Source organism: Dendrobium catenatum, unplaced genomic scaffold, assembly GCF_001605985.2.
Source record: "Dendrobium catenatum unplaced genomic scaffold, ASM160598v2 fragScaff_scaffold_1364, whole genome shotgun sequence".
Taxonomy (NCBI): Eukaryota; Viridiplantae; Streptophyta; class Magnoliopsida; order Asparagales; family Orchidaceae; genus Dendrobium; species Dendrobium catenatum.
This window is the reverse complement of record NW_021319826.1, coordinates 142,480-160,082: the sequence shown is the minus strand read 5'-3', so window position 1 is coordinate 160,082 and position 17,603 is coordinate 142,480.

The window sequence follows — 17,603 nt, the reverse complement described above, 5'->3', positions numbered from 1 at the left end:
TCACTAAAAAAAGTAATTAGTCACAATCATGAAATTCAAAATCAGACCTTTGAAAATATCAAGTGACACATGAATTCTTCTAAGATTTAAAGATTTGAAAGAAAATGAAGCTTGCCTTTTTGTGGGTTCACTTTATGCCTCTTGCAATTGTTTGGCATACTTTGTGCATCTTTTAATTTTTTGATACACTTTGTGTATCTTTCAATTTTTTTTGGAGGTTATTGTACATCTTTTCAAAATTTTTTCTTTTTTGACTCATTTTATGCCCTTGACATTTTTCTCAATCTAGATCCCTTTCGAAACTCTTAAAAACTCTTAATTTTGAGTATATCTTCTAGATATTATGGCAGAAAAACTCACTCTCTAATATAAGGAGAATAAAACATAAAATAAAATCAAATTCATATGATAAATACAATGATAAGATTATGAAAATTTTTGAAAGTAATATAAAAATTTTGAACATTATACATATAAGATAAATTACTGTAACAAGATAGAAAATATCCCAATCGCAAATTCCAGTTGTTAATTTGAGATGGACTTTGTTTAGAAAAAAAATTACACCACTAAAAGAGGTTAGAAGAAGAAAAATAATCAATGGTGTTTCTCCCTTTAACTGATTTAGGAATGTCAAACATTGACTATAAATTTTCAAAAACAAAAACAAGGCATAAAATATCATTTCAGTAGTGACCTTAAATAAAAAAGAAGAAAAAACTAAAATAATTGAAATGAAAAACAAAAAAAAACAATATCAAGTAAAACGTGAAATAAACAAGTCTGAAATCAACAAAAGAGTAGAAAAATAATAACAAGAAACAAAATATAAAATTCAAAATTTAGTAAACAATAAGTTCATGCATTTATATCAATCACACCCAATTGGTCCTTAAGATGCTGAAAGTGTCAAAATACATAGGTTTAGTAAAGATGTCAGCTAGTTGATTCAATTATCACATGGTGTAACTCAATGTCTCTTTTGGTCACATGGTCTCTAATAAAGTGATGCCTTTTGTCAATGTGTTTAGTCTTTGAATGTTGGATAGGATTCTTAGAGATGCATATGGCACTAATGTTGTCACAAAGAATTACAATTCTGCCTACAGGTAATCCTAAATTTAGAATTTATTGCTTCGACCAAAGGACTTGGACCACACAATTTTCTAAGGTAATGTACTTAGATTTAACAATGGAAAGTGCAAAAGAGTTTTGTTTTTACTAGACCAGGAGACTATGGACTATCCTATGAATTGGCAAGTACCATAAGTGCTCTTTCTATCCACCCCACATCCTATAAAATTAGAATAAGAATATCTAGTAATCTCAAATAAAGTGTTGTGCCTAGGATACCAGATTCCTAAGTTTTGGGTCCCTAAAAGATATCTTAAAATTCCCTTAACTTGTGTGAGGTGGGATTCTTTAGTATCAGCTTGAAATCTAGTACAAAGAGAAACACTAAACACTATATAAGGTTAGCTAGCAGTCAAGTTGAGTAGTGATCCAATCATTCCTCTGTACTTTTTTTTATCAACATATTTACCATTTGAGACCTTATTCAACTGAACACAGGAGGTCATGGGAATATTTATTGGCTTGGCTTTATCCATTTTATATTTCTTCAAGATGTCCTTAATGTACTCTGATTGATTTAGAAAGGTTCTATCATCTAATTGTCTTACGCTAAACCACCAAAAGTATGTCAACTCTCCCATCATACTCATCTCAAATTTCTTACACATTATTTTAGAAAAGTCATCACATAACATTTTATCATAAAATCCAAAAAGTATATCATCAAAATAGATCTAAACAATGAATAACTCATCTCTTACTTTCTTCAAAAAAAAGGGTGGTGTCTATGCTCCCCTTAACAAACTTCCTCTCTGGTAAGAATGTGCTAAGCCTCCATACTAAGCTGTGGGTGCATGTTTTAGTCCATATAAGACCTTTTCTAATTTGTAAATATGATTTGGAAATTGGGAACTTTTAAAACCTTGGGGTTGCTCTACAAACACATACTCTTTTATTACCCCATTTAAAAAGGCAGTCTTGACGCCCATTTGGAAAAGCTTAAATTCCTTATAATAGGCAAAAGCTAGTAGCACTCTAATGGATTCCAATCTAGCTATAAGGTCAAAGGTCTCCTCAAAATAAATCCCTTATATTTGGTTGTACCCCTTAGCCACCAATCTAGCCTTATTCCTAACCACAACACTACAATCATTCATCTTATTCTTAAATACCCATTTGGTTCCAACTATACTTTTGTCATTTTGGCCATTTTACAAGATCCCAAACATCATTCCTAACAAATTAATTTAATTCCTCTTGCATGGCTAAGATCCAAAACTCATCAGACAGAGCTTAGTTGATGTTGGTGGGTTTAGTCATTGAGATAATGGCATAGTGGTTCACTTCCTTCCTAAATCCATACCTACTTCTAACACCTTCATAAGGGTCTCCTAAGATCAATTTTTTAGGATGACTTGAAGAGTATCTCCAATCACTAGGTAATGTGTGTGTAGGTTCTACCCTTTTCTCCAGATTTGTATTTTCTACTCCTTCGATAATCTCACCTACTCCTTCAGTGTTTTGGTACTCTACCCTCTTCCCCAAATTTCTAACTCCTTGGGTAATCTCTACAACTTCATCTTCATCCCAAACTCTAGACTTCTTAGGATCAGATTCATCAAACACAACATAAGTATTCTCCTCCACCACCAATGTCCTCTTATTAAATACCCTAAAGGATTTCCCCACACTTGAATATTCTAAAAATACTCCTTCATCAAAATTTGGGCCAAATTTTCCTTAGTGTGACTTCCTATTTTAAGAATGAAAACCTTATAGCCAAGGATATGGAGGTGGGAAAACATGGGTGTCCTACCCTTAAGAATCTCATAGGGTATTTTATCTAGTTTGGCTCTAACATTCACCCTATTCAACACATAACAAGTTATGTTTAACGCTTCAGCCCAAAAGTATTTTAGAAGTAAATACTCAGTAAGCATGGCTCTAGCAACCTAAAATAAGGTTCTGTTCTTCCTTTCAGCTACCCCGTTCTGCTGAGCGATCATAGTGTTGAGATAGTTGCTACTTAGTTTTGCATATTTTATATTATTATAACTTGTAAGTTTTTGATGATTCCAATTTTTATTGATTTGATTATTATTTCTCCTAACATATTTTGAAAGAATTATTTTGCTCTTGTCTGTACAAATATTTTAGGGAAATCATACTCCAAATTGTTGAAGACTTCAAATTAAGATTAGTTTAGAAGTTTTTTTTAATTGAAGTTTGCATTTTTCATTTTAGTGAGTCTGAGAGAGTATGATTGTAATTAAGTAACTGAGCACACACACACACATCGGGGGAGAGTTTAAAATTCACATTTTTTAAACTGATCGTACTATACGATACCACTTCATATGGGACGATATGATTAGTTATTTCTCCCGACGAGCAGTTGAAAGAACATAAATGAAAATATTTTTTCTAAGTATGAATAGTACGGGATGATATTAAGTTTTCTAAAGGGACAAATGCATTTATTTTGTTATCTTATGAAGATCGTACGGGATGATATTAAATTTTGTACAGGGATGAACTCCTCTATTTTGTTCTCATACAAAGATCGTACGGACGATATTAAATTTCATAAAGGGATGAATGCCTCTATTTTTTTCTCGTACGAAGATCATATGGGATGATATTAAATTTTGTACATTGATGAACGCCTCTATTTTGTTCTTGCACGAAGATCGTGCAGGATGATATTAAATTTTGTCCAGGGCCGAACGCCTCATTTTGTTCTTGTACGAAATTTTTTTTCTAAGTCTGGATCGTATAGGATAATTTTATTTTCATCCAGAATGAACGTCTCAGGTCTGTTCTCATTCATTTCATCCTAACATTTTATTTAAACAAAAATTGAATTTTCTAATTGTTCATCCTAGACAAGCTCAGTTCATATCGGATGATGATCCGGTACAACATGATTTCCTATCGATTCACAATAGGTTCATTTGCAATAGTATTTGAACTACATAGGTATGAACATATGATTTTTCTGTACGATCGTGTATGCTCAAAATTGAAAAATTCAGATTTTTGGATGATTTTTCTTGTCTTTTGTATAAAAGGTCTACTAAAACTGACATGAGTCAATTCTTATCTACATGATTTTTTAAGGGAAATTGTAGGAGATATTATGAGAGAGTGTTTTAGTGAGATTTCTTACAAGTTGAGTGTGAAGGGTTCACAAGGTTACTACCCTTCACAAGGTTACTCAAAGGTAAAGATCTCTTTATAATTGTGGTTATCACTCTTCCTCTTGTCTTTCTAGACTGCTCATGAGAAGATCTTCAAATAAGATTCGGTACTCTGCGAACACTTGGAGGGTATAAAAGGATGAAGGTTATCTACCTACACTTGGAGAGTGTGAACAGTTGAATGTTCTCTGCCTATACTTAGAGAGTGTAAACTGCCCACGGTTCTCTGCCAACACTTGGAGAGTGTGAATAGATGATGATTCTCTGCCAACACTTGAAGAGTGTAAGAGGATAATGGTTCTCTACCACACTGGGAATTGGTGGAAGAGAGTTTTGTAAAGGCTTTTCCATCTTGCTGTGGGGGCCAAAGAGAGACACTTGTGGTAATAGTGCAATACCTGAAGAGGGAGTCTTCAGGGAGTAAATGTAGGTCGTGTTTGACCGAACCACTATAAATCTTTTTGTCATTTATTTTTCCACTGCTGACTTAATGCAAGTATTTATCAAATTTTGTGGTTGAAAAAGTTTTATTTAAAATTACATTTAACTTGCTTTATGAATTAACCAGTTTAAATTTTTAAAATCTAAGAAAACTTTTAAAATTATTAATTATCCCCCGCCTTCCTCTTGGTTAGCCTTAGGACATTAGCTTAGGTTTAACAACCTAATCAAGATTCAATAAGAATTAACAAGTGGTCTCAGAGCTTCATTTCAAAACTATATGTTTAGACTACTTTTTGATAAACAAACATAACTACTTTTGGAACCTAGAACACACCTGAATGGTATTCGATCACTAGACCTTCTTTATTTGATAACATCCATTTTGATTTTTGGAAAACACGCATGTCAACATTTTTATAGTCACTATATTATCGCATATGAATTTAAGTTCAAGAAGGGTATACAAAACCAACTAGATTAGTTGATGGCATTAGAGTTGAAACACCATTTATTGAATGGACTATAGAATAATGTGACTTAGCATAGTTAAATGCAAAATATTTAAATAATTTCTTTTGTGCACTTAAGTTAGAAGACTACATGCAGGTTTTCACTTATAATGTGGAAAGGATATATGGGATTGACTTTGTATTACTTATAAAGAGACTAACAAAGTAAAGCAATCAAGTCTAAACATCTTGTTACTTGACTATGAATTATTTTGCATGAAACCCAATGAATCTATTTCTGACATGTATAAAAAATTCACTCAGATAGTCACTTCTTTGCATGCATTAGGTAGGAAACTAACGTATAGTGAAATGGTTAATAAGATTCTTCATTATTTGCCTACTGTATATGATGCTAAAATAATTATAATTATAGAGTTTAAATATTTGAATATTTACTCTATTGATAATCTTCTCAGTTTACTAATTGCCTATGAGCAAGGAGTGAGTTATAGGAAGATTGATGCAGGTGAACAGTGAAAGGAGAAGAATATTACACTAAAAGTGGAGGAGTCGGAGAGTGATCTATCACAACCTGAGGATGAGGATGACATTGCCTTGATGACTAGACAATTTAGGAGCTTTCTTAAAAGAAAGCAAAAGAGATGCCAATAGTGGAACAGAGGTAAGTTAAATAGGAATGTTAAGGTTTCTCATAATGTGATATGCTACGAGTGCAGGAAACTTGGACATATAAAGTCAGACTTCCCAAACCTAAAAGTCACTCCTAGCAAGGACAATGTAGAGGAGAAATCAAATGTGAAGAAGGGTAACAAGAGATTCCTAAGAGCTTTTAGGGCGGACTCGGCTTCAGATTCGTTAGAAACTAAAAAGGAGGAAGTCACCATCTTTTGCTTAATGGCTGATAATCTTGATCAGTTAGATCAAGAAGATATATGTGACTTAACCTATGCTGAATTGTTAGAAGTTTCTGAAAGGATTCATGATGCACGTAGGAAGTTAAAGAAAATGCATGCTAGTCTGAATATAAAATTACAGAAACTGTAGAGAGAACACAAAATACTTAGGAAAGATCATGCATTAATATATAACAACCACATGAGCTTACATGATGAATTTGATAAGTTGAATAAGGAGAATGAGATTTTAAGATCATCCTATGCTCAAATAAAAAAAATGAATTAAAGAATTTTAAGGATGAATCAGAAAATAAAGAGCATTTTTTGAATTATAGTAATAATGTGTTAAAAGATTTAAACACATTTCTTAAATTGAAAATAAAAGCTCTTGAGAAAAATAGGAAACAACCAATACTTGAAGATTTTACAAATCTTATTTTGTATTAAAAATTTATACAACCCAGGGAGAGACAGAGTAATCATAGAAGATTAAGAAATCCATTTCCTAGAGTAAAATGTTATTATTGTGGCATGTTTGGACATATAGCACACACTTGTACTTTAAATAAGAAAACTCAATTAGTTTTGAAACCTAAGATTCATAAACCTAGACATATCATGCATGCATCTATTTTTAATTTGTCAAAAGGAGAACCCAAACTTATTTGGGTTCCGAGGTCTAACATTTAATAGTTTTGCAGGCACGCTTTCATACAAGGCCACCTGAGAGCATTTGGTACTAGGACAGTAGTTGCTCAAAGCATATGACTGGAGACACTACACTATTTATATTGCTATAAGCTAGAAGTGGATGAAGGGTTATACTTGGAGATAACACCACTAGGAAGGTGGTTGGATCATATATGATTGGAAACTTTAAAAAAAATTTCATTGAAAATGTGCTACTTGTAGAATGCTTAAATCATAATATAATGAGTATTAGCCAGCTATGTGATGAAGAATATAGTGTGAAATTTTTTCCTTCTAGCTACATATTAAGCCTAAATGGTAATGATGTTTTATATGGTTTAAGGGTAAACAATGTTTATATGCTGTATTTAAATTGTATAAAAATTCCTAATACTTTTTGTTTGAAAACTATTTATGATGAGTCATGGTTATGGCATAGGAGACTTTATCACTCTAGCATGAAAAATCTTAGAAAAATTACCCAAAATGATTTAGTTAGAGGTATACTAAAACTATACTTTATTGTGGATCACCTTTGTGATGCATGTCCATTAGGAAAATAAGTGAAGTCCTCTTTCAGTCCAATAAGGATCTTAGAACTTGTAAACCTTTGGAGAATTTATATATGGATCTTTTTGGACCAATTGGAACTGAAAGTCTAGGAGGGAAAGTATACATATTTGTAATTATTGATGATTTTTCTAGATTCACTTGGGTTAAATTCTTATATCATAAGAGTGAATCATTTGAGGAGTTTAGATATTTTTCTACTTATATTGAGAGGAAACTAGGATGTGAGATTTTAATAATCCAAAGTGATCATAGCGGTAAATTTGAAAATGAAAATTTTCTTTTTAAGAGAAAGGAATTGATCACAATTTTTCTGCACCTAAAACCCCTCCATAGAATGGGGTAATCAAAAGAAAGAATATAACATTAATAGATGTTGCTCGAGCCAAGCTACTAAAATCTTCACTTCCTAATTTTTTTTTTTTGTTGAAGTGATTAGCACTGTATGTTATATTCTAAATAGGGTGAATATCATATCAAAATTAAATAAAACTCTTTATGAGCTTCTTAAGGAGAGAAACCCAAATTTGTCACATTTGTATGTTTTTATATGTAAGGTGTGCATACATAATAAAAAAAAAACATGCCGTAGAAAGATTTGATTCATAATAAGATGAAGGAATATTTATTGGATACTCAAGTGTTGGAAAATCTTATAGAGTATTTAACAAAAGAACTTTGGTATTTGAGGAGACTACACATGTTTGAAAGTTTATTAGGGATGTTAGGCCCTTATGAACTAGCCCAAGGCTAATTAAGAGAGAGATGAATTGGTATTTTAAAAAACAATTCATAATAAAAAAGCCAAACCAAAATTCAACACAAAGAAAGCACAATGCGGAAATTAAATACATAAATAATAAAGGAAAGAACACACCATATTTATAGTGGTTCTGTCAAACCTTCACCTACGTCCACTCCTCAGAGGCACCCTCCGAGTATTGCACTAAACTCAGTTTCCTTTAGCCCCCACAGCTAGGCAGAAAAGCCCTTACAAAATCACATCCACCTTCCCCGGTGCGGCGGAGTAGCCGGGTCCTTTGACACCAAAGAGATCATCTTCTTCCCAGAACCTCCCTCAAGATAAGTCTTGAATTCCATGGTACTAAGGTGCAAGCTCGCTGGAGCAACAGCATGGAATCCCTCTCCACACTCTTTTAAAACCCCCTCCAAGGATCTTCTCCCTCTCTAAAACTCTACCCTTTCCTCTCTCCCTTTCAAGCTCTCTCTTCAAGTTCACTTCAAAAGAAAGAAGATATAATGGATACCAAAGACACTCTTTATGAGAAAGCAAGAGGTCTTTAAATAGATCTGCGAAATCGACATTATCGTCCAGGATGATCGTCGGATCGTCCCATACCATATGCATAAAAAGATAGCTTCCAAAAAGCATAAAAACTCAATTTTGGAGCCAAACATCATCCAGGATGATCCCTGTATCATCTCGTACGATGTGCTTAAAATGAGGGCTTCACAAAATCCTCAAAATTTAATTTCGACACCTATAATCATCATGGACAATCTCAGAATTGTCCTGGACGATCTCAGGATCGTCCAGTACGATGTGTAGAATTTGAGCTGATAGTCTTGGGCGATATTAGGATAGTCCAAGATGATTTGTAGAAAAAATGTAAAAATCATCCAGGACGAAGTTGTGGATCATCTAGGGTGATTAGTAGAAAAATTATGGTATTTTGGCTAGGACACTTTAGGAAAATTAAGTATGTCGGTAAACATCGTCCCGTACGATATACAGATCATCCAGGATGATTAGATTGAAAAATTTAACCATAATTAGTCCCCTAATCAAAGGATCAATTTAGGCATGATTTGTATTGATCATCCGGGATGATTTGAACAAAAATTTAAACTTAAATCCTTGCCTAAATTGTCATCGGTGGCTCTTTTCCAAGATCATAAAGGATCGACTTGGACAATCCAAAATTTTTTAGTATGATTAAATCAAAAATTTATCTTCTGGATTTGACTAGATCTCACTCGCTTAAGTGTGTGTGTGTATGATCACCAAGCAAGCATACACCCTTACAAGACTTGACACAAGAAATTAAAAGTTACATTAATGAATATTACAAACCCTTTACAACATAACATTATTCAACCCAATCTTGAGCTCTGATTCTTTGTTTGATGTTGCATGGTATTCCTGAAATGTTAATATACCAACAAACAAACATATATTACAAATACAAGTACACAAAAGAAAGCGAGCCATAATATTTGTTGTCATAAAAAATATAAACTCAGAAGCTCGAGTTGCAATAATTTCCCACTTTTTTTATGGCAAATATTACTAGTTGAATTTTCAAAATAGAAAATATTTTCTCCTACACTCCCACTCACTAGAATAAAATTTAAAAAATAGGGGAAGACAAATTTTTTTGTTGTTTTTATTTTTATATTTTTTTAAATGTAGAAAATAGATACAAATATAATAGTATGTTCTCCCCCTTTGACATTATAAAAAACATGAGGGACACTAAATAATCAGAATAAAAAATAAATACCAAAATGATCCTTGATCTAGTGAAAAGAAAAAACCAAATATATTTAAAATGAGAAAGTTACCTCTTGATTTTATTCAAAAACTTAGTAAGGAATGGATTGACAAGACATAATCCAGAAAAGGTTAGAAATTCAACAATTGTTAATCCAAGCTCAAGTTCTTTTAAAGGCTCAAAAACTTTTTAATCCAATATCTAAATCAAGGAATAAATTAGAAGAAGAAATGCTAAATTTTTAAAACTCCTTTCATAAATCATATCTAATAGAAGATTAGTGCAAAAATTGGTGAATCAAGAATCATGATTTTCAAGATCAAGTATAAAAAATATCAAGGATTTTCTTAAGCTTTAGGTAATACATAAAAAGTAAGCATACTCTTTGTGGGCTCAGTTTATACCTCTAGTCAATTTTTGGCGCAGTTTACGCATCTTTTACTTTTTGATACACTTTGTGTATTTTTCTCAATTTGGCGTCATTGCGCATCTTTGTATTTGGCATTATTGGTCACTTTTTTGATTTGGCATCATTGGCCATTTTTTTAATTAAATATGTTACTTTTCTAAAATTTTTAAAATAAAAGTAAACCCGTTCTAATGATAAAGAGAACTACTTGATTAAGACAATTATGAGGTAGATTCAACAACTTGCAAAGAATCTCTTTACGATAAATAAAATGTAGGAAGATGAAAAAGTTTAATTTCAAAATCCAATTTAAAATATGTTGAAGATTTTGAATCAAAAGTAAAATAACATTTTTAAGTAAAGATATAGAGAGGCAAAATCATGAGTTTTCTTTCTTTGACTGTTTTTCGAGAAGTCAATCACAACTGACATAACAATTAAAAAAAATAAGAGGTAGATTTTTAATTTTTAGAAAGGTGAATGTGTGTGTTGATCAAAGAGAAATTCACAAAAAAAGAGAAGACAAATTAAAAAAAATTAATGAAAAAGAGAATAAAAGAAAAATGAAAGAAAAATAAATCCAAAGAAAAAACACAGAAAAAAACACAAAAAATGAATAAAACATGCATACACATAAAAATAAACACACAAATAGTGGTTTAAACATCATCTTGCTCCTAGTCTGACTATTCAGAAGCTAGGTCTGCCCAGGAGATTTTTTGCTTCTCATTATTTATCATTTTTACAATTTGCTTAGATTTGCCCTTTTCTTTTGCAGGAAGAGTTCTCAAATTAGGGCATTGATTTTTCATGTGTTCAGGATTCCTACATCCAAAGCAAACAAAGTTAGAATAAATCTTAACATTCTTACCATTTTTACCTTTGTTCCACTTTTTTTTATGGGTATGCTTTGGTGGGTTTTTTAATTTGTTTGATAAGTTATCGCTTTCGTCACCAACTAAGCTACTTTTGTTCGATTCTTTAGCGTTTAGCAATATCATCTCACATACATCCAAAAGTCTTTAACTCAAACTTTGCTCGTAGGAAATGAGCGAGCCAATCAAATTATCAATAGAATATTCATTCAATTTTTTTGATTCCAAATAGCAACAACTTTGGCATCAAATTTGTCAAGTAAACAATGTAGAATTTTATTGACTATTTCAAAGTTTAAAATTTTTTTACCTAAAATATGCAATGTTGTCACAATTTCAATAAATCTAATATACATGTCTAAGATCGATTCATAAGATTTCATGCAAAACAATTCATAATCATGCATTAAAATATTTAATCTGGATTGCTTGATTTCACTTGTGCCTTCGTATATAGTGTGTAATTTATCTCAAATTTCCTTATTAGTAGTGCACGTGAAAACAAATATAAAATCTTTCAAATTTTAAGCACATAAAAAATAGTTCAATGATTTATTCTTTTGTACTCCATTGATTAAAAGTTATATCAGTTTTAATTTCATCTATAATACGTGATGGTACAAAATAACTAGTTAAAATCATTTGCCACATTCAAAAATCAATTGATTGCAAAAAAGTAGACATGCCAATTTTCCTAAAATTAAAAGTAATATTTAAAAATAAAGGTTGTCTAGTGATTGAATAACCTTACGCAATTTTATGATTATAAAAATTAGCCATGGATCAAAATTAAAAAGTTTTTAAAAATCATATTTTATGAATCATGCTCTGATACCACTTGAAAGTTTGTTAGGGATGTTAGACCCTTATGAACTAGCCCAAGGCTAATTAAGAGAGAGGTGAATTGCAATTTAAAAAAATCTTTCATAATAAAAAAGCCAAACTAAAATTCACCACAAAGAAAACATAATACGAAAATTAAATGCAAAAATAATAAAGGAAAGAACACATCAGATTTATAGTGGTTCGGTCAAACCTTGACCTACATCCACTCCTCGAAGGCACCCTCTGAGTATTGCACTAAACTCAGTGTCTCTCCTTTAGCCCCCATAGCTAAGTGGAGAACCCCTTACAAAATCACTTCCACCTTCCCCGGTGTGGCAGAATAGCTGGGTCCTTTGACACCAAAGAGATCTTCACCTTTGCAGAACTTCTCTCAAGATAAGCCTTAAATTCGATGGAACTAAGGTGCAAGCTCGCCGGAGCAACCGCATGGAATTCCCTCTGTTACAACTCGGGCCTCCACACTCCCTCGAAACCCCCTCCAAGGATTTTCTCCCCTCTCAAACTCCACCCTTTCCTCTCTCCCTTTCAAGCTCTCTTTTTAAGCTCCTTGGAAAAGAATAATGCTACAATGGCTGCCAAAGACAATCTTCATTAGAAAGCAAGAGGTCTTTAAATAGATTTACAATATTGACATTATCGTTCAGGACGATCGCCGAATCATCCCATACGATATGCATAAAAAGAGAGCTTCCAAAAACCCTAAAAACTTAATTTTTTCGCCAAACATTGGCTAGGACGATCGCAGGATCGTCCCGTACGATGTGCTTAAAAAGAGGGCTTCATAAAACCCTAAAAACTCAATTTTGGCACCAATAATCATCTTGGATGATCTCAGGATCGTCCAGTACGATGTGCAAAATTTTACCTGATAATCCTGGATGATATTAGGATAGTTCATGATGATTAGTACAAAAAATGTACAAATCATCCAGGGCATTGTTGTGGATCATCCAGTATAATTAGAAGAAAAATTATGGTATTTTGGCTAGGATGATTTAGGAAAATCAAGTATGTTGGCAAACATCATCTTGTACGATATACATATCATCTAGGATAATCAGATTGAAAATTTTAACCATAATTAGTCCCCTAATCACAGGATCAATTTAAGCAAGATTTGTATTGATCATTCAGGATAATCTGATCATCCAAGACGATTTGAACAAAAATTTAAACTTAAATCCTTGCGTAAATTGTCATTGTCATCTCTTTTCCAAGATCATAAAGGATCGTCCTAAACGATCCAAAATCATCCAGTACGATTAGTTCAAAACTTAATCTTCTGAATTTGACTAGATCTCACTCCCATAAGTGTGTGTGTGCATGGTCACCAAGAAAGCATACACCCTTACAAGACTTGACCCAAGAAATCAAAAATTACATCAATGAATATTACAAACCCTTTTACAACATAATATTATTCAACCCAATCTTGAGCTCTAATTCTTTGTTTGATGTTGCATGGAATTCCTAAAATGTTAGCATACACACAAACATATATATATTATAAATATAAGTAGACAAAAGAAAGTGAGCCATAATATTTGTTATCATAAAAAACATAAACTCATAAGCTCGAGTTGCAAAAATGTTGCGTTTGATGAATATGAAATTTTAGAAGAGCCAATTTTATAAGAGGATGAAATAGAAAATAACTCCCGAAGGATTGAGAAAGTTAATTTGGAAGAAAATTTTGAGTTAGAAAATCTTTTACCTAGTGATTTGAGATTTTCCAAAAACCAACCAAAGAATTGATTTTAGGTGAACCTAATGAGGGTGTTATGACAAGGCGTCGACTAAGCAAAGAAGTTAATCATTATGCCTTTATTTCAATGATAGAACCCATAAATGTAAATCAAGCACTTTCAGATGAATTTTGGATTTTGGCAATACAAGAATAATTAAATCAATTTGTGAGAAAAGATATTTGGGAATTAACTGTAAGGCTAAAGGATCAAAGTGTAGTTGGAACTAAGTGGGTATTCAAGAACAAAATGAAAGACTCAGGAGTTGTCATTAGAAATAAGGCCAGATTTGTGGCTAAAGGGTATAATCAGATTGAAGAATTTTATTTAAAGGAGACTTTTACCCATATAGCGAGACTTGAAGCAATTAGAATTTTTTTAGCATTTATCTATTTTAGAGTATTCAAATTATTTCAAATTGATGTTAAAATTGCCATTTTAAATGGTATAATTTAAGAGAATGTTTATGTTGAACAGCCTACAGGTTTTGAAAATTCAAAATATCCAAATCATATTTTTAAATTGAAAAAGGCATTTTATCGATTGAAACAGGCACCTAGGGCTTGGTATGAGAGGTTGAGCACTTTCATACTCGAGAGATCTTTTAAAAAAAGAAGTGTGGATAGAACTCTCTTTTTAAAGAAATTGTGAGAGGATATACTCATTGTACATATTTATGTTGATGATATCATCTTTATATCAACAAATAAAAATTTTTATGATGATTTTTTTAAAATAATGAGTAGTGAATTTGAAATAAGTTGAATATGAGATTTGAGTTATTTTCTAGGCTTTAGCATTAAGCAAATTAAGGAGGGAGCATTTCTTAGTCAGTCGAAGTATGTTAAGGACATCCTCAAAAAGTATGAAATGGACAATGTTAAACCTGTGAGTACACCTATGAGTTCCTAAGTTCAGTTGGATAAGGACTCAAAGGGAAAATATGTTTGTCAAAATAAATTTAGGGGAAAATTGAATCTTTGCTTTACTTGACTATTAGCAGACTCGATAGTATATTCAGTGTTTGTTTGTGTGCTAGATTTCAATTAGATCCAAAAGAATCACATTTGACAGCAATTAAAAGGATTTTGAGATATCTCTTAGGAACTCAAAACTTAGGAATTTGGTGTCCTAAGCACAACTCTTTATTTGAAATAATTAGATATTCAGATTCAGATTTTATATTTTGTATGGTTGATTGAAATAGTACATCTGGAACATGTCAATTTATTGAAAATTCATTAGTTTCTTGGTCCAATAGAAAATTGAATTTTGTAGCCCTACTACTCCTAAAGCTAAATACATCATCTTAGGAAGTTGTGTGGCACAAGTTCTTTGGTTGAAGTAACAATTGTTTGACTTAGGATTTATAATAGACACTATTTCAATTTATTGTGATGACACTACTATCATTTGTATTTTAAAGAATCCTATTTAATATTCTAGAACCAAATATATAGACATAAGGCATCATTTTATAAGGGATCATGTATCAAAAGGAGAAATTGAACTGAACCTTGTTTCAACTGAAAATCAACTTGCAGACATTTTTATAAAACCAGTAGCATTTGATACTTTTAGTACATTAAGAACAAGGCTTGGTGTGATTGATTTGAATGCTTAATTAAAAATCTTTTGCAAACTTTATATATATTTTTGAGTGTTTTTCTATTTTTGTATTTAATGTGCTTATTTGTGATTATGATTTTGTGTTTTGTGTTATTATAAAATGTTTTCACATCGGATTTCCTATTTTTGATTGATCGTGTAAATTTTTCTGTGTTCTATTAATGCTTTATGAAATTATTTTTGTATTGTATGAATTCTGTAGCATGTCAATCATTGGTTAGAACTGATTGCGTATAATTTTATTTTTCCAATACTTATCATACTATATGATCTCTAAATTATCTCAGACGATGTGTATTCATTCGTATGTATGCATCTACACGGTTATGCGGGTAGAATCAGTTATTATAACTGATCGATTGTACGAAGCCATAGTCGTATGTATAAACCACATGTCATTCAATGTGGGGGACGAATCTAACCATCGCTAAAATGATCTTAAATAATAGATCATCTAGGACGAACACCTATTCATCTATACAATTGTATGGTAAAAAAGTATATACAAAAGGATGCCTCGTAAGTTGTGTGATTACAAAAGTTGTTTCATTTCAAACGTATTAGTTTGTATATATAAAATTTATTTCGTACATACAAACACTTTAATCGTACTATATGAACCTCCTTTCATACATATGAAAGATCATTTTTCTATAAAAAGGAGGGCTTTAGAATTCATTTTCATTCACTTCAATAGCCTTTTTCAAATCCGTCAAATCTTAGCAATGACTAGTTCTAGCAAGAGGGGTAGACTCATTAAGGGTTCGTCTACTAGGGGTGGAGACGACAACTTCCTATCCAAGACTAACGAGGATTCTTTCATTGGGTTTGTATCTTCCAAAATCACTGCTTCAAGAATCCTATTACAAGATAGCATCCATTTTTAAGTGATGCCCCTTTTCGCTACCACCTAATTTATATTTATTTTGACCCTGATTCACGCCTTTAACAAAGATATCTTTCACTACTTTCTAGCCAACATGTCCTTTAGTACTAACAAAAGTAGGATTAGATGATATGTACTGAAAAAAAGGGTAGAAATAATAAAGGAAGATTTGGGAAACATTTTGCAATTATGGACACAAGGAGTTAGAGCCCATACTTTCACTTCTACTTCTTATTTTGACTAGAATGAAATAAATAAAGTTATTATAGGGATTGAATAATTATGTCATTTGCCTAGGGTCTCTTCTTTGAACCAAAATGCAAGGATCAACCAGTATGTTTTTAGAACCTCCATAATTCCTAATTGGACAACCAATTGATGAAGCCCAACTTATTTTTGATTATATTCACGTGCTTTCTAAAATTTGGCATGTCTCATATAAGAGGAAGAAAAACATTTCCTTAGGACACCTAGTTACCTTTATCCTTGAGAAGAAGTATAGTATTGTTCATCCTAATCCTTTACATGAATTACTTATCTACTTCACTGATGCTTTAATTCGAGCACTTTTTGGGAGAGATGATGGAAGTGAGGATTCTGAGGGATAAAGGGGAGCATCTACACCAACACCAGCACCTACGCCTGCTCATGTACCTAACTTTCAGCAGATGGTCCAGTGCTTCAACCCACTTTAGAGTCATTTTTATTAGCACTTTGATTAAATTAAGACTCGCCTACACCAGCAGGATGCATAATACCAACAGGAAATGTGTTTTATTCGAGGTCAGTTTGAATAGTGAACACCAACATGGCTATGATGAATAGCTATTTTTCTATCTTCAACCAGCCACCTCCTCCAGACCAGGGCCCCTTAGAGTTGTAGATGTACTTCTTATGAGTTATCTTTTCCAGTCCTTAGTGATGTGATATGATGACTTCTATAATTTTTCTGTGATTGTCTTTTGCTTTTATTTTTATTTTTGATGCTATGTTGTAGTTATATTGATATCATCTGAGCATCAATGTATCTCTAAATTAATTTGATATCAATAAAATATATCTTTTTTGTTTAGTTTATTTTGATCTCTATTTGAAATATTAGTTTGCCTATATGATAATCTTGGCTTAATTGATCTAAAAAAGTTTTAAAATATGATCAACAATACAAAAATTAATTTTATTAGAAAATCTATTTTTCAAAAAATATAAGTTAATTTATAACTCAATTAAGTTAAGGCTATCAACCTCATGTTGTTTTTAGGTATACACAATTTTAATATTATTATTGCAATTTTAATGTCTTATTATTCTTTTATTTCTCTTTTTAATATAATTATATTTGTACTTAGA